This window comes from Caretta caretta, chromosome 28 (genome assembly GCF_965140235.1).
Source record: "Caretta caretta isolate rCarCar2 chromosome 28, rCarCar1.hap1, whole genome shotgun sequence".
Lineage (NCBI taxonomy): Eukaryota > Metazoa > Chordata > Testudines > Cheloniidae > Caretta > Caretta caretta.
The window spans coordinates 4,055,132-4,078,687 of NC_134233.1; the positions used below are offsets into that span (position 1 = coordinate 4,055,132).

General features: G+C 42.4%; 2 long non-coding RNA genes across 2 annotated transcripts in view; both read right to left on the bottom strand.

The window, feature by feature from the left end:
- LOC142070314 (uncharacterized) overlaps positions 1-23,556 on the bottom strand; it is a 334,822-nt gene that overhangs the window by 14,777 nt on the left and 296,489 nt on the right. The gene's annotated exons all lie outside the window — the stretch shown is intronic.
- LOC142070356 (uncharacterized) lies at positions 556-10,766 on the bottom strand. Its single transcript, XR_012666310.1, has 4 exons — positions 10,690-10,766; positions 10,070-10,105; positions 2,659-2,777; positions 556-639 (listed from the first exon to the last, which is right to left on the bottom strand). It is a non-coding gene; the product is annotated as an uncharacterized LOC142070356 (long non-coding RNA).

Consider the following 23,556-nt stretch of genomic DNA (forward strand, 5'->3'; position numbering starts at 1 on the left):
TGGCAGACTTTGAAGAAGTGGACAGCAAGTCATAAGGAAAACTAATAGAGTCCAGCCACGAGGTAGAAATAATCATGATCATGATGGTCAAAGGCAGCAGGCAAATCAAAAAGAATTAAATAATTGAAGCGCTCCCTTGATTTTAGCTAAGAATAGATCACCTATGGCTCTGGAGAGTGCTATTTCAATGAATTAGAAAGGGCTGGAGCTAGATTGTAAAGGATGACAGAGTTGAAGCACAAGTGTAGATAGCACACTAGGATTTTACATACAATTAGTTTTCAAAGAAGATGCAAATTCATCCCATTGCAGTTGAATCAGGCTCCCATAAAAATGGACAGAGATTGAGCTGAGCTACAAATACAAATGTATACTTAAATATTTCACGTGCGTAAGGACCATTTTGGTAGGGCAACTCTAGTAGACTGATATCCCTGACTAAGAGAAGTGGCATTTGGCAACATTTAATAACCTATATCAGGTCTGACCATCACTGGCATAGATAACACAAGGGATCAAATAGTAGAAAGAAAATTCTTACATGACTCCCGGAGAAATGGATAAAGGTCTCCAATGGCAGAAAGCTGATTCAGAGAAATACAGCAACTAATCAGTATTTGGACCTTGAGTGGACCCAGTCTGGAGAAATATACCACATCAGTAGGGATTTCAGAAGGCAGATTTGAAAAGTACAACACACAGGAGGTGCTTTACATCAAATGAACACACACATCATTAACAACCTGTCATGTAACAGATGTAGAGAGCACAAGAAGTACTTAGAGACATTATTCCAAGGAGAACAAGTCATCGGATTTTTTGTCCTTTTGATATAGAGCTGCAATTAGAAGCCCCGTATTCATTTTATATGACATATGTTATATTATTATTATTATTCTGTCTGTTCTAGGGGCTATGAGTAAACCCATATAGATATCTTTCTTTGTTTCTTGATACTAACCATGTCAAAATGAGAAAAATCAGCTCATTTCTTACAAGTGAAACAAAGGTGACCTGCACTTTATTTTTAAACAACTAAATGTGGTTTTATATACTGAATGTCCCAAATAGCAAGGGTAATGTGAACACTCTGCACATAAATTATTTAACTTACCTTGCTTGTATTCAGCAGATGTCCCTTGAAATCCAGACTAACAGCCTGGATACACTCTGTACGTCCACGCAATCCCTAGGACTGTATGATCATACACTGACCCCTATCATATACTGACATCATAGCTACCAAGGAATCCCACGAGACCACACTGACGGTGGTGGGTAAATGGAGGGTTTTTACTGTGCATGATTTTGAAAACAATACTGTTTTATATCCCAAAGGGCATATATAAAATAATATTGTACCAAATGTTTGCCTAGGACAAGATGGTTGTCGCAATACCACAGACCACAACCACTCTGATCTCACAATTAATTCAGGGATAGATCCAAAATCACAGGATCCTAGGAATGTAGAGTCCTGCTGTCAATGTGAAGATCTGAGCAGCCATGGTCCCAGCATGCTAACAAATACAACATACACAGACTTGTTCAAACATTATATAATACTCCAAGTTGACAAAGATAACAGAATTCACCTTGCAACAATTTAGAAAGTTTCTGCTGTCCACTTGTATTTAAATGCTGAGTTGCATTAACAGTGTCTAAAACTAGGTCATCAGATTGTCCAGACAGCATCTTCATGTCTGGTGGTTAATTATTCTTGATTATATTTAAAATATTTTAAAAAATACACGAGTCATTTGCAGGAGTTAGAATCACTTTTATTGCACTGCAGTTTTCTTTTCCAAAGAAAAAGAATTTCAAATACCCAACGGGCTTTTATAAGGAATGAAGAAATTAAAAAACTGCTTTAAGAATTATGAAAAATACCTTGATAGTTGTCTTTTTAAAAAAGGAGTGTGGAAGCATCTGTCACAACCTTATTGTTATTGAAAAGAAGTTCCATGTGTTAATGGAAATAAAGCCCAGACATGTTCATTCACCCTGAATAGAGACTCTGGCGTTCAAATTCTACAGATTAAGGACAGCTGGATTAAGTTAATGAAAGGACCTTGAGCAGTCATGGTGTACAGGCCCCCTTTGAAAGGTATGGCACTTTGATTTTCATATAGTTTGGCACTTTGTCTTGTTACTCCTCCATCACCATGAAACTTATTACAGTTGACAAACAAGTTGTCTAATATACTGGAAGTATGAAACCTATATAGCATGCATAACTCTGTCTGGATAAAGTACTACAATAAACCCATACTAAAGCAGTCAGATATGGCTTCTTCTGTGTTCCTGACACAAATGACAGCATCTGCACATGGCAACTGCCTCTGCACCATGTTTCTAACTGCATAGGGATATCACTGATTATACAAACAGTGTATAACAGCATTGGGAGTGACCTGCCCACTGCGCTAGCAGAGATGCTTCTGACAATGACAGGCAAAACATGTGTTCGGGAAAAGAGAGTAATGAACAATATTGCCAACTGGTGTGAAAGTGTAACCTAACATTTTGTCAGGCTTTAACAATGATAAAATAAATTGCATAAATATTAATATTAATAATCTTGTCTCAAGGATCTATGAACACTTTACAAAGGTGGGAAAACATCATTAGCTCCATTTAACAGAAAAGGACACTGACCTGAGAGAGACTTGCTCAAAGTGACAAACTGGCAGTCAGGACTGTAACTCAGTTCTCCTGATTCCCAAAGTTCTTAAACATTCAAATAAGCTGTAGTTTGCCAATCCACTTCATGGTCTCTTCAAGCAATAACCAAATAGGAAACAGGAAGAGCCACATTATATGGTTCTTACAAGTGAGGCATGTATATACTTTCAAGTGCTACCGTGATAGCTGTCCTCTTGGTTGACATATTGGAGATTGAACTGGGAGTATCCTGAGCAGCAAATTCTTATATGTGGATTTTGACATAGAGAAGTGTCCCTATAGTCCATACTCACGAGTTACTTACACTCACCAACTGCTGTCCTTGCTAATGCTGTTCAGAGCTATCATACAAAAAAAATTGTAAAAGTTTTCTTTCCATTCTGACTTCTTTCCTTCCATCCCACTCCCTTCTTCAATAACCCCCAACTCTGTGATCCCTGTCACATCCCCACCAGATCACAAATGCTGCTCATATTTACACTGTGCTTTGGCTGGATGACTGAAGTATCCCACATTAATTATGAAACATTTCATTCTGCCTGGAGGCCCAAGTAGCCAATATGAAGGCAGTTTCAAGCACATGAGGATACAATTGATACCATGGTGCAGCAGAGTGAAAGAAGTGGGAAAGAGATGACAGACTGAATAAATGGCAAGCAAATTGGGGAGGATTGATTGAAAAGATTTTGAGTTATGACAGATATTGAGTTTCTTCAGATAGGACATGATGTAGTCAAGAAAATCTGGAGGGCACATACCATATTAGCATGTTGTTTCTGCGACTGATGAGACTCAACTGCTTACAATAATTGACTCCTCCTGTCTCCAGAATAACTTCTAATGGTCGCTTAGTGTTTGTGCCCAGGGTAATATCAATTTAATACATGAACATTCCTTGTGGGATTGCTACATAAAGAAATGTATTCTGCCAAGCAGAGGGATGAATTCAAGTATCTAACAGGTACTTTTCATCTCTAAATACTGGGCATATTTAATATAATTTTTAAAGCCTGTACTAACTTTCTTTAAAATTTGAAAAAGTTAATTTCACAGTTAAATATGTGTTTGAAACAAAGGAAAGAAGTAGAGTGACCACAGGAGAAGGCTAAAGTGTTGCTTAACAAGTTGCTATTTCTGTTCACAGCCCAGATGGGAAAAATACTAATAATACTGTCAAAGTTTCATTTACTTATTTAAAAAATAATAAACCAACATGATTAATAATAAGATCCTGATGTACTTTGGAAACAATATTTCTCAGAATTTTTTCTTCTGCCCAACTTCTATTCATGGTAATGCAATCTGGATCAATATTTACAAAATTCATCCACCATTTCTTTAGTTATTTTCCTGAAACATTTTCCACAATGAGTCGGCTTCTCTGAGAAGGAAGTTGGCAGATTATTTCTGCTGTTACTCTTTTTCTATTCTCTGCTGAAAATACAGAATATTATGCCAAAAATAATTTCCAGATCAGTATGCTATTTTTATTAGTCTATAGTATACACATTTTTAAAAGTAATTTACTGATAGCTGGCAACTCTTGTCTGCCACTTGTGTGATTTTGCTTTCAGAATGCAGCAAACAGGATTGGTGCGACCTTTCCTTCCAGGGTATCGGAATTTACATTAGTATCATACCAGTTTTTAGTAACTGGGAATCATTAATTCCATGAGAAATGATGACAAATCTTAGCCTTAAGGCTAGAACACTCTTGAAGCATGCTAGCGCAGATTTTAACAGATGTCACTTTGTACCACTGATGACCATTCTGAAGTTCCTGTTACACTGCAGACAAATTAATTGTGACATACTAATGTAATTTTCTTTTACCATGAACTGTCAGAGTACAAAACTTGTCCAGTTCAGAAAGACAATAATTTCATGGACAATCACTCTTCACTGTACCTCTGATTAAGAAGCTTTTATAAATAATTCAAGCTGTGACTGATTAGTTTTTATACTGTCAAAAAGACATGCCTCTTTAAATCATGCCTAGATTTAAAAAAAAAAAACAAAAACCCACAACCCCACAGTTTCCACAACAACCCTAAAAATCACAAAAGTAGAAAACATCTGTGTGATCCAGGCAATCCCAAGCCAATACAAATTGTTCACTATAATACTTGGTTCAGTTTATTTTCAAAAAAATCAAACTAATTGTGTTTATTGCACATCCCTTAGGATGCAAGAGTTTTAATAAACCCCAGAAAATGTGTTTTTTTTAAATATTATCACAAGGTTAGGCCCTGGTTATTTAATAAGAAAGTTATTTTCTTCTTATTAAATATGTATAGGCCCTGATCCAGCTCCCATTAAAGTCAATGGAATGACTTCTAATGACTTCCTTGGCAGTTGGATGAGGCCATATTGCAGAAGCACTCAAAGGCCTCAGCTGGGATGTTGTGTTAAATGCTGCACAAATATAACTTAAGACATGGCCCCATGGAAGTTAGCGGAAGTTTTGCCATTTCCTTTACCCACATGATCAAAGAGGATTACATCTGGAGGGTATAAATATCCTGCCCTGACTGCATGCCTGACAGGTCAGTGCCCACACCTGAGCTGGACTTCTGGGTCCCTATTACTCTGCTCACCTCTTTTGCCTTTCCCTCATAACTCAAGGAAGCAGGAACCCTTATGGGGTCCACAATCCCTTTCTTCTTGCTGCCCAGACAAAGACCTACTGCATTCAGTTGTGGAGTGCACTTTATAATAAGTAAATATTTTAAGTTATTTAGTATCCTGTCTGTCTCTCAGCCTAGCCCTCTTTAGTTAGCTTAGCAGGATTGTGGCAAAGGCAGGTCTTGAGGCAGGATATGAAAGTAGAGAACCTAGCTGCGCTCAGTTTTGGTTCTAGATGGATTTTTTTTCTCTGTATAGAGGAATGTGTTTGATCAACCTACTTGCAACAGTGCCTGGGCTTACCTAACCACCTTCTCTGACTCTGACATAGCAACTACATGCTTTTAAATGGTATTTAACTGGCTCTGAGCATGCTCATTTTATCTTACTATATTCTCCTAATTAATTCTGCTTCGTCTACTTTCTTCTAGAACAGACCTGAAACTTAACTTTCCATTAATATAAAACAATGAGAACACTCCAGTCTTTTTTGTTTTATATCATAAGGCAACACAGTTGATTTCAATAGTACAGTCAGTCTATCACATGTACAAATGCCTTCAGCCAGAAATGCAAAGTCAACTGTTATAAAATCTCTATTCAGAGTGAACAGAGAGATTAGTCCCTCACTTCCATCAGTTTCTCCTTATGTTGCCACAGTCTTTCCCCATTTGGTCCATCACAACAAAGTCATTGTGGTTCTATTTCTTGATTTCTCTGAGATTCTGCCAATATCCAGTTTTTCCAAACAAATTTAAAGATCTGGTCTGACTATACATGCATTCATGTAAAACCAAAAGTCATCTTTCACTCTAGTTATTTATTTTCTAGAAACTTTTCATTTAGCATTCCAGGTTACAATTTGCATGAATAATCAGGATTTTTCCCCCTTCCTTTTTTGGAAAGTTGTAGGAATCTAATGGAATAGCCCTATGGATTTCAACAGGGATGAAACAATAGAAAATATTCTAAAACCATAATTTAATAGAAAATTATAGCCTTCCTATGGAATTTTGTACTGTCTAGTAGATTTTAATTGGATAATTGTATCCCTTCTATTGATCTGTATAGGTAGGATTCAACTTTTTATAGAGAGGTCACCATTCATTCTAAATGCTACAGCAACTTTCCATAAGAGAGACAGCGGTGTGATATTTTGTATCCCTGATCCTTCTTTTTCTCTCTCTTCTTTTAGGAGAAGGTACCAGAGCTTTCCTGGGCTATCATGTACCACCCTCCAGAGTTGACTCTTATTCCTCACTGTAAAGAATTCCTTCCTTCCTGAAAGGTCTGGGCTGGAAATATTTCATAGAATCATAGAATCATAGAATATAAGGGTTGGAAGGGACCCCAGAAGGTCATCTAGTCCAACCCCCTGCTCAAAGCAGGACCAATTCCCAGTTAAATCATCCCAGCCAGGGCTTTGTCAAGCCTGACCTTAAAAACCTCTAAGGAAGGAGATTCTACCACCTCCCTAGGTAACGCATTCCAGTGTTTCACTACCCTCTTAGTGAAAAAGTTTTTCCTAATATCCAATCTAAACCTCCCCCACTGTAACTTGAGACCATTACTCCTCGTTCTGTCATCTGATACCATTGAGAACAGTCTAGAGCCATCCTCTTTGGAACCCCCTTTCAGGTAGTTGAAAACAGCTATCAAATCCCCCCTCATTCTTCTCTTCTGCAGGCTAAACAATCCCAGCTCCCTCAGCCTCTCCTCATAACTCATATGTTCCAGACCCCTAATCATTTTTGTTGCCCTTCGCTGGACTCTCTCCAATTTATCCACATCCTTCTTGAAGTGTGGGGCCCAAAACTGGACACAGTACTCCAGATGAGGCCTCACCAATGTCGAATAGAGGGGAACGATCACGTCCCTCGATCTGCTCGCTATGCCCCTACTTATACATCCCAAAATGCCATTGGCCTTCTTGGCAACAAGGGCACACTGCTGACTCATATCCAGCTTCTCGTCCACTGTCACCCCTAGGTCCTTTTCCGCAGAACTGCTGCCTAGACATTCGGTCCCTAGTCTGTAGCTGTGCATTGGGTTCTTCCGTCCTAAGTGCAGGACCCTGCACTTATCCTTATTGAACCTCATCAGATTTCTTTTGGCCCAATCCTCCAATTTGTCTAGGTCCTTCTGTATCCTATCCCTCCCCTCCAGCGTATCTACCACTCCTCCCAGTTTAGTATCATCCGCAAATTTGCTGAGAGTGCAATCCACACCATCCTCCAGATCATTTATGAAGATATTGAACAAAACCGGCCCCAGGACCGACCCTTGGGGCACACCACTTGATACCGGCTGCCAACTAGACATGGAGCCATTGATCACTACCCGTTGAGCCCGACAATCTAGCCAGCTTTCTACCCACCTTGTAGTGCATTCATCCAGCCCATACTTCCTTAACTTGCTGACAAGAATACTGTGGGAACAGTATTTCAAACAACTTCTAAATATTCAGTCTGGCCAGAATATTTAACTCATGAAGAGAACTGAGCTTTAATAGAGACACCACAGCATGCTAGGTTCTGGTTGTCTTATTATTGTTCACTTGTACTGCAGAAGTGTTTGGAGACCCCAGTCATAGGCCAGGGCCCCGTTGTGCTAGGCATTGTACAAACAGGTAACAAAAAGACAGTCTCTGCCCTAAGGAGTTTACAATCAAAACCCACTTGGAATAAATAGGTCACGTATGCACAATAGGCACTGACTCTGTGGGTGCTCCAGGGCTCAAGCACCCACAGAAAAAAAAATAGGGGGTGCTCAGCACACATGAGCTATAGTGGTTCCTGTCACTCTCCCCCTCAAGTTTTGTAACTGAGGTCTGATCACTGGGCCTGCCCTAGGCCCACACAGAGCTTGAGTGTGGAATATGATAAGTTTACAAAAAGAAAAGGAGGACTTGTGGCACCTTAGAGACTAACAAATTTATTTGAGCATGAGCTTTCGTGAGCATTCGATGAAGTGAGCTGTAGCTCACGAAAGCTTATGCTCAAATAAATTTGTTAGTCTCTAAGGTGCCACAAGTCCTCCTTTTCTTTTTGAAAATTTATTTGAGCATAAGTTTTGTGGGCTACAGCCCACTTCATCGGATGCATAGAATGGAACATATGGTAAGAAGATAGATATATACATACAGAGAATGTGAAAAGGTGGAAGTAGCCATACCACTGTAAGTGGCTAATTAATTAAGATGAGCCATTTTCAGCAGAAGAAAAGAACTTTTGTAGTGATAATCAAGATGGCCCATTTAGACAGTTGACAAGAAGGTGTGAGGATACTTAACATGGGGAAATAGATTAAATATGTGTAATGACCCAGCCACTCCCAGTCTCTATTCAAACCCAAGTTAATGGTATCTAGTTTGCATATTAATTCAAGCTTAGCAGTTTCTCATTGGAGCCTGTTTTTGAAGCTTCTTTTCTGTTGCAAAATCACCAAATTCTGTACTGCTAACAGCTTCTGCCCTTGGGGCAGGGAGTTGGTTTATAAACAGAGGCAGGGTGATTAAGATAACAAAAGGCTTGTCATTAAATTAAATTAAGGATCCTTAGATGATCCTGAAAGCATTGCCAGCACTCCTGTTAAAAGATAAGAAACAAAGGGTAGGAATAAATTGTCAGTTTTCAGAATAGAGGGAGTTAAATAGTGGTGTCCCCCAGAGGTCTGTACTGGGACCAGCGCTGTTCAACATACTCATAAATGATCTGGGAAAAGGGGTAAAATAGTGAGGTGGCAAATTTACAGATGATACAAAATTACTCATGATAGTTAAGTCCAAAGCTGACTGCAAAGAGTTACAAAGGGACCTCACAAAACTGCGTGACTTGGCAACAAAATGATAGATGAAATTCAATGTTAAGTGTAAAGTAATGCAAACATAATCCCAACTATACATACAAAAGAATGGGGTCTAAATTAACGGTTACCCTTCAAGAAAGAGATTTTGGAGTCATTTGCAGTACTCTGGAAGCACTATGCACTTTTGTCTCTGCTTGTTATTTCATGAGGAGTTTGAACAGCGTAGAAAAAAGATCATTCTGCAACCCTTCTGGGATATACAGATTGCATACAGATCTATAATGACCTCTCACTGTGTTCCACATGGATGTGACACTCTACAGGGACAAGTCTGACAGAGCTTTCTCTTCAAAGTCCTTTAAAAGCAAAGATGTTGTCTTTGCTTTTAAAATAATATCACAATAATTTGACCTCTCAGACTATGTGAGTTGTCATACCTAATATATCCAAAATACAAACAACAAAAAACCAAACTAGTCAAACCCATGAACTAGCACAGCATGTTTTAACTTTTCTTTCAGCATGAAACAAGGAAAATAAATCCCATCAGTAAGTAAATGAAGTGGATCTCAGCATAACCAATCTATGAGCCAAAATTGAGTTTAACTCCATGGTGGGAAGGTTTCAGATTCATAAATTATAAACCCAGAAGGGACTACTGTGACCATATATACAAATTTAGGGGGAGATTTTCAAAGACACAAAGGGCAGTTGAAGCATCTAATTCTATTGTCTTTTAGTGGAAGTTGGGTTCCTAACTGCCATTTGGGCCTTTGAAAATCTCACAAAGATAATAATAAATTGGCCCATGCCCACAATTCAAAATCCTGATAGCTAATAACCTGCTTTGAGTTATTAATGTCTCAAATGTAATCAAAATGTTAATAGAATTTAGGTTTTGATATAGGGGATTGTTTACCCCAACTTGACTGAGGAAGAGAAGGTTACTTACATTGTGCAGGTTCTTCGAGATGGTTGCCGAGACAGCCTGTTCGGAGGAAATAAAAGACAGATTACTGAACAGTCATAGAATGAATACAAGAAAGACATATATCCATAAGTGGAAACAATTCAGCGCTTGGTGCCAAGATAAACAGATCTTACCAACATCTTCCCTTCTAACAAGGGTCCTGGACTACATATTAGAACTTTAAAAACCGGGACTCTTCACAAGCTCCATCAAGGTACACTTGGTGGCTATCACAGCTTTCCAAGAGAAGGTGGATGGAATCACTATATTTGCCCACCCAATGACTAACCGCTTTCTTAAAGCATTGAGAACACCTACTCCCACAATAAGGAAACTGCCACCCAACTTCATCTTATGCAGTCTTATGGGAAAGCTGTTTGAACCCCTTGCAATTGGCTCATTACTACATTTATCTATGAAGGTGGCCTTCCTCATCATCATCACACCCTCCAGACGAGTGGGAGAGCAAGGTGCCCTAATGGTACATCCTCCTTACACAACGTTCTTTAAAGATAAAGTTACTTTAAGACCACACCCCAAGTTCCTACCCAAAGTCGCTCCCCCCGCCCACACGCTTCATTTGAAACAACCCATTTACTTACCTGTGTTTTTTCCAAAACCACATGCAGATGGAAGGGAGGCATCACTCCACACAGATATTTACAGAGCATTAGCTTTTTACATTGAAAGATCAAAAAAATTAATGACAGGTTTCAGAGGAACAGCCGTGTTAGTCTGTATTCGCAAAAAGAAAAGGAGTACTTGTGGCACCTTAGAGACTAACCAGGTGCCACAAGTACTCCTTTTCTTTTTGCAAAAAAATTAAGAAAATCACAGAGACTTTCGGTCTCCATAACAGAATACTCAATAGGACAAACCATCTCAAAATAGAGAGACTATCCAAATGGATATCAGGATGCATCCATCTTTGCTTCCAAAAGAGCAACCTACAAGCCCCAGTGGGAGTCCGCACACTTTACCAGAGCACAGGCAGCTTCTGTGGCCTTTCTCAACAATGTCCCCATTACCGACATTTGCAGAGCAGCAACCTGGGCATCAGCCCACACATTGACAGAACACTATGCTATAGAACAACAATCAACATCAGATGCTTGTTTTAGACTCACGGTGTTATCCAACATTTACAACACAACTCCGAAGCCCCTCCCTTCCACTGAGGAGCACTGCTCAACAGTGACCTAAAGTGGAGCACCCACAGGGACACTCCAAGAAGAAGAAGAAGAAGAAGGAGGTTACTCACCTTGTGCAGTAACTAAGGTGTTTTGAATTGGCTGTCACTGTGGGTGCTCCACTACTCTCCCACCTCCCCTCTACTTCAGAGTTTCATACAGATTCTCTGCGGTAGAGAAGGAACTGGGGGGCGGTTGGTTGTGCAGCACTATGTAACCACCTGGAGTGGTGCAAGACAGTGATGGCGCGTGTGTGACCCAACTAGGCACTGCTACCACAAATCTCTGTTTCAGGTGTAAGGTGTACAGACACCTAAAGTGGAGCACCCAACAGAGATGCTCCTCAAAGAAGAAGGGAATTGAGTTGCTACACACGTTCTCTGATTATTAGGTTATTTTCAGAATAATGGATGTATTTACAGTACCACACTAGACCTTCTGATCATTAGACCCATTCAGAAACTTTAGGGATGAGGGCATTTGGGCCTTAGTCTGAAGTTGGAAGTATAATTCTCTATGTAATTTGGTCAGGAACTTTTCGGCTAAAAAATTTTCAATTTGTAGAAACCAGAACTTTTGATGGAAACATATTGGTTATGAAAAAACTTTTGTCAGGATTGTTTTTCAGGTCCAGGAGGAAATTTCCTGTAACACAGAGAGAGAGATCCAGCCCAGAATAGCCAAGCAGTTGGGGGATTCATGTAGGAGACCCGGTGTTCAGTCTGCTAGATTCAGACTACTGACTTGAGCCTGGGTCTCCCACATCCCAGCAGTGTACCCTAACCATCTGGCTATCCCAGGGATCTCTCCCATATCAAATGTTTTTGTGAAATTGAATTCTCGTTTCCAGGCAGTCCCGTATGTAATCTTACCTCTGGTGTGCTTGGCAATAAACTCTGTAAGTAATTGGCAGGTTCTAAAGGGAGGTCAACCTTTCTTATTTTAAGTATCTGTTAATTTCACACACACACGCGCACACACACACATCCCAAAGAGAAATTATTTGAGGGCACAGCCACCAGTAAATCACAGCTCTTCTGCCACTCGGAAGAATAACAGTAATTTATTGCATTTAATCTGGAAGAGGTTAAATACATTACAGTTACTATTCTCATTCTATTTGACTGGGATACGGCACACTTAAGCCAACAGCTCAGATGATTTATTTGCCTGTCTAGATAAACTGCCTCCTCGTGTCTGCATCTCATATTTAAATATAGTTTAACTTAGGCTATGCCTACACTTAGGACAGTGTGCAGAGTACATACATGGCATGCCCCCCGGAACACAGCTATAACTAGCAGTGTAGAAGGTGAGGCACTGCTTAGGTGAGTAGACACATCAGAATCTTAGGGTATGTACCCTACATGGCTCTCTACGCACAAAAGCAGTGGCTTCCATGGCTATGCTGCTATTTTTAGCAGTGTAGCATCCTGCTGCCTCTCCATTGCAGGAGTGTTTCCCCACCAAAGGGAAAGGCTCCAGCAACAGGAAAAGGGTCTGGCAGGGGGAAGCAGTGGGAAAAATCTCTGACAGCTCCCCACTGCCAGAGCCTTTTCTCCTGCCTCCCCTGTGCCAGAGCCTTTCATTGCCATGTGTAGCTACACACCACTGTGTGGATGCACCCTACTCCACTGCAACATGTAGCTGCATGCCGCCACCACTGTAGACAAGGCCTTAATGTTAAAAATAGTGTGTTGGGGGGTAGAATATATTCCAGCTATAACCACTTTACACACAGCAGGGAATGCAGGGAATTAGGAGCCACCATACTGCATGAGACCAGTGAGCCAGTTAGTTCAGAATCCTGGCTCTGACAGTGGCCAGAACCAAGGACTCTGTTTTCCATTTCATTTGGCAGTCTGTTGATCACTCTCTCATTGATGGGGTTACAGGCAAAGTGCTAGAATTGAAAAAAAAATTGCTAAAAAATGTATTTCACAGCCAGGTAAGGTTTCCAAGATTCCAATACATTTAAAGTGATTTCCTTGAAAAAGCCAAGGTAGAGGTTTGTCAGATTTGTTGGCTTTCTCAGAACAAAATCTTTTAGGCGCTCTAATTGCATACACCATTCAGATAATATCAATTACATTTATTTCTCTAATAGTCTTGCTCATTTATTTCAAAGTGCTACTAAAGCACTATTCTGTAATTTTTCCAATTGGGTTTAACTGATCCTGAAGAGCCAGAAGTTGTTGGTTTACCAAAGCAGTCACACTTCAAAAGTTTTTCCAAGTTTGCAAGATTCTATCGGGGTGCAAGTATCACCAGCAATATCTCTCATACTGGAAGAAATTTTTGACGTGCAACTCCTGACACTGCTTCCTTCCTGACATATTGAGATAGCCCTGCCCCTTCTCACTTGCTGGTCCCCACCACAGCCAGAGACAGGAAATCTCAGGGGTGTAGCGGTTAGCTAGATAGTTATCTGGGGCATCATTACACTACATTTCAAGTTTATCTATTGACCAGTGCCATCCACCCTTTAGGTTCCTTTACTATTAACATTAGTACCAGCGGAGCATGGTCCTGAAATGCTAATTGAGCCAAATCTGACAAACAATTTCTCTGGCAACCAGATGAATATCAAGAAAAGAGTAATCTAATCTCAAATATGATTGGTGTCGCAGTGAAAAAAGTGCAATCTCCTTTCAGAGGCTGCAGATGGCATCTTACATGTTTTTGTCTCCTAAAAGTTTTCCTAATTTTTTCACTTTCAAGTTGAGAGAGTTAGTGGGACCTGAGCAATTTTAGAAAGTATATATATAACAGTGACACCTAGAGCAGGGCCCCATTGTGCCAGGTATTCTACAAACAGATATGGTATGGCTTCACAGCAGAGGGTACCAGGATACAGGTACTCTTGCTTGCCAAGCCCACCTGTAAATGTCCACACTGCAGAGTCACATACAACTCATACCAATGTCCACGCTGCAGTTACCCAAGTTTAGCGCTAGGATTTATGGGGGTATATCCCCAGGTTCTTAGCACCTGACTACCTTGAGCCAGTCTAGGAATTTATTGGTGATGTATTGTGGGAAATCTTGTCTGTCCTTGAGTAAGAGGCAGTTCCTACTTTGAAGAGCTAACCATCTAATTGGATAAAACCACCCATTGGAGGGAAGGGAAACAAAAGGAAAACTGACTTTCTTGAAGCCCACTTAGCAGCACAGTGGCAAAGCTGGAAAGAAAACCCCCATCTGCTGAGTTACAGAGCAGTGTGTCTTGCAGTAGACCATGCTATCTTGTTCACAGCCTCAGCCAGTCACTGATCATTATATTCAGGATGAGGAAGGAATTTTTTCCCCCAAGGCAGATTGGCAGGGACCCTAGGGTTTTCATAATCCTTTATGACATGGGGTGTGGGCCACTAGCTAGGTTCATCTGGGTATAGATCATATAATCAATTCCATGCTATTGCAGGTCCTCAGGCATTGGTCATCGCAGTCCCTCCTGTTCTCTGCCTGTGGCACATAAGAGATTAGTATCCTGGGGGCTGTAATACTTTGGTCTAATTCTGGTTGTTGGGTTTGGTGTGGTGGTGGCTGGGGGGCGTTTAGTGGTCTGTGATATACAGGAGGTCAGACTAGACGATCTGGTGGTCCCTTTTGACCTTAAACTCTATAACTCTAGTAGTGACAATGAGTCCTACCACTCCCTATTCCCAATGTTCCACGTGTATGCAAATCTTGAATATGTAATTAAAAATAATCAGACTAGAGATAGCGTATACATTTTATTCCCACTTTCTCCAACAACCAGTGCAATCCTACCCTCCTCTCATAGTATTGTTGCAGTCAGATGAATGGAACATATTTATGCACACACAAAAACTTCTCACCACCCTGGCTCTTAACATACTATGAAGAGTAGAAATACCCCTCCACACTTCAAATTTTCATGCTCAGTGTTTGATGAAAGGAGATTCTTGAAAGAGGGGAAAATCATCCTTTAGTTTCTTTTTAGATAAGAACTCTCATTTTACAGGGATGGTCATAGTCTAATGTCTAGTGAGATAATTTTACATGAATCATCCATTACAGAATGTTAACACTTATGTTTGTATCTTGCAAATAATTGAACTCAGAGTAATCCTTTGTTAGCAAACATCTGGAATGATAAGTGAGAAAGGAAGAGAAGAGATGTTCTAAGACAGATTTTAAAAAACTGTAATGTTCCTTTGTTTCTTTGTTCGAAAATCCCAGAGCATGTGTGCCTATCCTTTCTTATAACGATTCAAACTCTACCTATCGAGGTAAATCAGTAGGCCATGAAAATAAAAATAAACTGCCATAGCTAAGCAAGAGAGAATCCAGATCATAACTTGGTTAGGAAAGGAAAGGAAATTATATGCTCGGTAGAGTCTTGCTTCTTCTATTAAAATTCCGAACTCCCTCTTTCCACCTTCCACTTCAACAATATAGTCAACCACCAACTCTACAGTAATTATATAATGTTATGTCAACAGTATAGTTGCACGCATACTTGAGTGAAATATACGCTTTGTCAACCCAAGACCCATGGATAATGAAAAAGGAAAAGACAGCAAGATCTCTAGGGGAAGGGATGAGGAATTATCATAGAATCACAGAATATCAGAGTTGGAAGGGACCTCTGGAGGTCATCTAGTCCAACCCCCTGCCCAGAGCACAGGGTTACAGACAGGATACACTATAAAGAGTAGACAGAAACATTTCCCTGCTTTGCACAGCGAGTCTTTGATCCACAGTTGTGTAACTGGCAGAGGTGCCTCACACACACAGTATTCAAAACTTTCCTAGATTCTAAGAAATGAACACATTTCAAAACTCAAGTAATCTATACTAAAGGCTTTTCTCAATAGGTTCTCCACACTATTCCTCATTCATTCTGTGTTAGGAGGAATGCAGAATAACCCTATTTTATACCATATCCCAAATACACATAAGCTAGTGAACACTAGAAGAGGGCCAAATTCTCCTCACTAGGGCTGACATTTGATCCATTGTGTCTTGTTTCACTTGAGCATCTCAGTAGCTTGCTCTTTTGACATGATTTATTTTCTAGATATCTCTGTATTGTGAATAATTATTTTTCTCATTTGCCTTTTGTGCACATACAAATTCTATCTACCTTCAAGGGTGAAGCTCCTGTGTATAGCTGACGGAGGTTTTGGAATTCACTCCTGTAGCAACTAAAAATAATCAGGTCCCTCAGGTCCAAATGCAAATCCCACTGTCTTTGACCTTGCGTCCCCACACAAAAACTCCAAATCTATTAGCATTTCTGGGACACTCACAAAAATCTAACACAACTTATTCACCCTGGGGGGGGGGGGGAGTTTGAAGAGGAAACTTTACTGATGGTAAGTTGTATGATTTTTAAATCTGAAAAATACTCAAACATGGTGATGGGCATGGTATAAGAACCTAAATAAAAAAGAGCTGGAAACATTTTTGATCAGAGAGAGAATACGCCATACTGAAAAGGGAAATATCTTTTATCATGATTTTGGTTCAGTACAGAGTACAAGTCAGAGTCAGCTGTGGACTCTTTTAAGTTATTCCAAATGCATGAAAACAAAAAATATTTTCCACCTTTAGCCGTAATTATATGTATATTTCTCTTGAGATAAACATATGCATTTGCTTTAACAGACTCTCTCTTTTCTGACAATATCCCGCCCCTCCCCCCCCGCCCCACCTTCCCCCCAACCCCCAGGCAAACTTCCTTTTCAAATTATCAGTGGCTGAAGGTTTGGGTTGTTGTTTTTTTAAAGCAAACAAATAAATTACCCATCTTTAACTAGATTCATGTGCATTTGGGAATATATTAAGTGTTTTACATTTTCTTTAATATTGCATTACAAATCCTGGAAGATTGTTCCTTGCAGTCTGTGTTCACAGATACATTCATCGGTGAATGAAAGCCTAATTTTCTAATGGCATTTAAGATTATTTTAGTAACAGTGCACATATGTTATCAGAGGAAGAAACAAAATTTTAAAGTCTCTTCTCTGCTATGTTTGTTGTTTTACTCTTTGACCACTATACCCAAGTGAGTTTTGGCAGCTCCAGGATACTAAATCTTCATTTCTCACCATCCAGAAATGTTGAAGTCAGTAGCTCTAATTTTCCAATCTGTTACACCACTTTTGTGCTAGTATAATTCTACTGAAATCAATGGCCTTACACCATCAAAAAACTGGTAAAATATAGGGGAGAATCTGTCCTAGTATGTATAGACTGCAGACTTGGGAGTATATGTTTTTTCACATCACAATAATGCTAAAGTATGTTTTTCAGTATTGTTTTACTGCAATTTAAAAGGAAATACTTTAATCCAGATTAGCACACTGAAACTACCCCATTTGGGTACTGTGTTAGTCAAAGCTGAGTTTCAGAGTACTTATTGTGGTAGAATTCAAATTTGGTCTCATAATATCCTAGAAACATGCTTTAAAATTGTATGAATACAAATCTGGCTACTCCCTTTCAAACCAAGGTAAATTTTAAATGAGAACCACAAAGGAAAAAACGATAATGTTTGCACCCTATTTTTCTTCTTTGTGATATATAAAAAAACCCTGAATTTCTTTCCCACATAAAATACAATTCTGTTTGTGGCTCCCCCCCCCCCCACCAATCTCAGTTATGTCTTTCCTGTTTTTATTTAAGAATTCTTTGGAGAACTAGATAAGTGATAGGTTACTCAGCTCTTTATTACACAGAGAAAGCTTTTCTCCCAAATGTTTTTCAGATGTTAGAGTTAAATATTTAGTTACAAAAGCAATCATACTTGCTCAAGTTTTAGTCCTTCAGTATGTCCCACTAGTTTGCCTGTCTTCCAGCACATGCAAGTGACAACCTAATATTTAAAATGTAAAAAGTATGTAGAATAAAACCTGTAAATAAATAAATCAATAAATCAATAAATATAAAGTATATCGAGCTACTCAATGCAGTAGAAAGAAATAAAAAGGGTGTGTCTACACTTTGTTTTCCTTTTGTTTAGGTCACCTTTACAAGTCGTAACTTAGAGATGGCTTGTGTGACAACCTGAATACCTAACATCTGATTAGTGGAATTTGTCATAGTTTTTACTCCACTGCATGTTAACTATTGCTACACAGGCCATCTTTAAAACTATTCTTAAATAATCTATTTTATACATTGCTCTATTTTTCATTATTAATACCTTTCTGAGGATAAGTTGCGAACACAGCTCTCTTTCCACAGGCAGAACTACTGTTCCTGGAGTAGTCATCTCCAGCTGTGGTGCAGAAGTCTAAAAATAAATGGAGATACTGCAGCCTGGTGAGACTGTTATACCCCTGTGGTGATGATTCTTGCTCCTCGGTGAGTTACACTAGTTCAGAACATCTAGTCCACCGGGCTGCTCCGGTGTATTAGCCAAGAAAGGTTTTGAAGTAGCGGCCTCTTTCTTGCAGATGGGAGAGGAAACGTGTCTGTTCATGTCAAGCACATAATAAAATGCATTGAAAAGCCTTTCAAGTCAGCAGCAGCTCTGACATAGCATGGTGCCACGATGAGCTGTTGCTAAGACCTGGATTCTGAAAAAATAGAGATGTGTAATCAGGGTTCTACAAATCAACTGAGCGAAAAATCATTCAATAAAAAACCTATACCTCCACAAAATCTTCCCTTTTGTTTCTGATTCGCAGCTGGAGGACATGTGCATTAACCAGCCTCTGAACAAAATCACTGGCATGTCACTGAAATGGCTTTTGTCCCTCTGAACAGCCTTCCATGGGCATTTTTGCCTATTTCTCCAAAGAGACTGTGAGATCTTGCCATAGACTTTCTTCATCAGAGGAAAGGCAAAGACATCCAGAAATAATATCAAGCTATCAAAGCCAGAGCCACAGACTAAAGGAAGCCAGCTGCTGAAATAGAAATTAAGGAAATCAAAGGGCCTCTTGAAATAATAAAAAGGGCTCTTAAATAACTGCAGCAAAAGCCAACTGAATTGAAAGCAAGCACTAACTCCAGTTCCTGAAAGAGAGAGAAATCAGTTGTGTTTATACAAAGAAATCTGTTAATTCACTTGTAAATAAGCACCAGTAGTTCTCCTTGTCCACACCTTCACGGGGAGAGACAGGTCAGTGCTAGCACCCCGGGACGCACCCACAGCCCAGGCATATGAGTCCGTGGCCCCAGGAGTCCTAGTTCCCCGATCAAATCCTGAGATCCTGCTCTTCCCACCCCTCTCAGAGCTGGGGGTAAACCCAGGAGTCCTGGCTCTCAGCCCCCCTCTAACCCACTAGACCCCACTGCCCTCCCAGAGCTGAGGATAGAACCCAGGAGTCCTAGCTCCCAGCACCATCCGCTCTAACCCACTGGACCCCACACAGTTAATGATCGAATTTAGGTTCTTGCTGCTCCTCCCTCAACAGGTTCTCTCGGGCGCTGGGGTCAGGGGTCTCTCTAGTTCCCCCTGGCAGTGCAATGGGAGCCCCCATCCCCCTGATCTGGGCTCCCCCTTCTGCGGCCAGTCAGGTGCAGAGTCAGAGCCGAGGCCTGGCTCTTAAAGGCTGTGAGGCCTTGAGCTGGAGGGAGGGCAACGTGCCCCACCCCTGCCCCCCCCAAACCATTTACTGCTGCTTAGTGCAGACGGGGAGGCCTGGCAACTCCACAGCACCCCCTGGCCAGGAAACTGGGCAGCCAGGCAGCCAGAGGAGCCCCATGAGGGCACCCTGGCCTGAGCAATGGGCACAGGGGCAGTGCCTGAGCAGGGCTACAGGAAGGGCCCCGGAGCAGGGCCCTGCCCCACCGAGCCAGCATGGGATAGGAACCGATGGGGGAAGAGGGACTGTGCCAAGTGTCAGGGTCAGGGAGGTTCCCCAGGCCATGGTGAGTTTGGGGAAGGGGCTGGATGCAGCAAGAAGCAGGGAGCTGCTGCAGGGATGACACAAGGGGTGGGCAGGGGACTGGTTGCAGGAGGCTCAGAGACACAACATGGTATCTGAACAGCCTGCAGGAAGGGAGGGAAGTCCCCCCTCCCTGCAGAGAATGGGCTGGGGGACTGCTCCAGGTGTGTGTCTCTCCATCCCCCCTCCCTGCAGAGAACGGGCTGGGGGGCTGCTCTGGGTGTGTGTCTCCATCCTCCCTCCCTCCCTGCAGAGAACGGGCTTGGGGGAGCATGGAGGGCGGACACTGCTCGGAAGGCAGTAGCAGGGAGCAAAGGCCACCAGATCTGACCCCAGATCTGACCCCAGATCGGAGCATGGGCGTGGCGCACTGGCAGGCTTGCAGGCACCGAGAGGTGGGCAGAGGTGTTGGGAACACTGGGGCATGGCCACTAGGTAACTCGAGGGGATGGAAGACCACGAGTGTCGATGAAGCCCCCTCGCACTAGGCCCCAGTGTCCTTGGCCCCCCTCCTCCTGCCTGGAGGCACTCGCAGCAGCTCTGCGTGCTAGGCCCAAGTGTCCTTGGCCCCCCCGCCTGGAGGCACACACAGCAGTTATGCTGAGAATCTGCAACAGTATGTTGCAGAGTCAGACTGCCTGAAACTAAGCAAGGCCAAACAGGGGAGATATGGAAGAACAATGCTGAATAAAGCAGCTTTATGTATAGTTTAACAAATGATACAGAGAACAAGGGCACTAGCTGGGAACTGGATTGGCTGGCTATATGGATACTTGGAGCAGCTTGCTATTGGATAAGTATGCTGGGGAAAAGGATGTATAAAAGCCTGTGTAACTTCCTGCTCTGTTGTGCAGGATTTGAGATTTTATTCTCCCTGTACCTTTTTGCAGCTGCAAATAAACTTTTCTGCTTCTCCACCCCGTTGTGATTATTGGGTGTAGCACACCGGGTAACGAACCAACTCAAGCTGTTGTTCAGCCTCTCGGCACTGGGTGCCGGCAACAGCTTTTGGCGTCCCTGGGTGGGCGATGAGGCTGCAATTTAGCCTTGCCCGGACCCCTCCTGAAGGTCGAGGATTGCGGCGAGAACCGACGCCCAGCGCGCACCGGTGAGTTCATCGGGGGCCTCGGAGGAGACGCGATTTGATCGACCCCAGAGGGCACAACGGTGCAACGCACTCATATAGTGGAGAAGCTGTTGTGGACGGCGGTGAAGAACCGGTCCCTTAGACGTGGGGGAGGAGCAGCTGCAGGCCACGGTGAAGAACCGGACCCTTGGATAAGGTAGGAACCTATTAAAATCCGGATTATATGCTCTGTTGGAACCTGGGGACGCCCAGAGTTACCCTGTAGGTATGGGACAGGGACAGAGCTCAGAGGTTAGGGCATGGTGTACGCCCCTAGAGTGCATTCTAGCAAACTGGAAGGTATTTGGTGCGGATCCGATGACTAAGAGCCAATTAAAACGATTCTGTACAGTTGACTGGCCTCAATATGAACTAGAGGACCAGGAGTGGTGGCCACCAGGAGGGTCAATTAATTACAACACGATCCTCCAATTAGTTTTGTTTTGTCAGTGAATGGGTAAATGGAATGAACATATGTATGCGCATTTGTTTCTGACTTTATGTACTCGACCAGATATTTTACAGCGCTGTAATCTGACTCCGACTGGTTCGGTAGCAGCTAATGTTAGTCCCCAGACCCCCACCCCCACTGTAATGGCAGAGCCGGTGTCCCCTTCGGCCCCTACACCCACACCCACACCTTGTAAGTCCCCCATGGTTGGCCTATACCCCTTAATCACCGAAACTAAAGTCGCCCGGTCTGGATCAGACAGGCGTCCTGCCACAACTATGCAGGTTTAAACCCATGTGCCATTCAATCCAATAGACTTAGCAGCTTTTAAAACACAGGCTGGGGAATTCTCAACCAACGCAAGCAGGTTTATATCAGTCTTTGAGGGGTGCCTCAGTAGTCACAAGCCGATTGAGACGACTGTAATATCCTCCTGAGAACCCTGTTGTCTGAGGTGGAGAGGGATCAGGTTACAGCTAAGGCAAGGGGAGCGTCAGCTTTCAAGCGAAAGGAAGGAAGCTATCTGTCAAGTTCCTACCCCAAGTAACCGTAAGCGGCTCAGGGCATTTCTGGGTATGGCAGGCTTTTGCAGGATATGGATCCCAGAGTTTGGACTGTGGGCTAAACCCCTGTATGACTGTGTAAAAGGAGCGGATCATGACCCCTTCTATTGGACCCCAGAGGCTGACAGGGCATTTAAAATTCTGAAAAGAAAATTGATGGAAGCCCCAGCTCTGGACCTGCCGGATCTCTCTAAGCCGGTTTCAGTTGTATGTACATGAACGAAGGGGGGTGTCCCTAGGAGTGCTTACACAGCTGTTAGGAGCATGGAAGCGTCCTGTGGCTTATTTTTCTAAGCAATTGGATCAGGTTGCAAAGGGTTGGCCGGCATGTTTACGGGCGGTCGCAGCTACTGCCCTATTGCTTGAGGAAGCCGAGAAGCTAAGATTGGGAGGGGTTATGCAAATCTATACTCCCCATATGGTCCGAGCCTTATTGGATGCAAAGGGAGGGCTTTGGCTCACCCAGGCTCGGATTGCTCGGTACCAGGCTAAGCTGTTAGAGAACTCTGAAGTCACCTTACAGCCTTGCCCCTCCCTTAACCCAGCCACTCTCTTGCCAGAAACAGAGGAACAGAAACATGACTGTTTAGAGATCATAGATGTCCAGTACTCCAGCCGTCCGGATTTAAAGGATGTACCTCTCCCAAATGCAGATTATGAGTGGTACACTGATGGTAGCAGTACTGTAATAGATGGGCAAAGGAGGGCGGGTTATGCTGTTGTGACCCTCCATGACACTGTGGAAGCTGAAGGTTTGCCTGCTGGGACCTCTGCCCAGCTTGCCGAACTAATAGCCCTGACCCGTGCACTTGAACTGTCAAAAGGAAAGCGGGTCAACATTTTTACTGATTCAAAGTATGCTTTTGGTGTGCTGCATGCTCATGCTGGCCTATGGAAGCAAAGGGGAATGCTGACAGCCCAAGGCTCCCCAGTCAAGTACGGGCCCCAAAACCTCCGGCTCCTAGAAGCCATACAACTCCCCTCGGAAGTGGCGGTGGTACACTGTAAAGCCCATCAAAGGGAGGATCAAGATGTGGCCAGAGGTAACGCCCGGGCAGATAGAGAGGCTAAGCATGCTGCCACCCTGCCATCCCCTCAGGCTGAGAACGCCCATATACATGCCCTTATCCCATCAGTAGGGGAGCTTCCAACCCCTCAGTACTCTGGGGAGGAGAGACAGCTAACTGACAAACTCGGTCTCCGGGAAAAGGAGGGATGGCTCCATTCCCCAGAAGGGAAGGTCCTCTTACCAAAGGGCCTAATCCGGCCA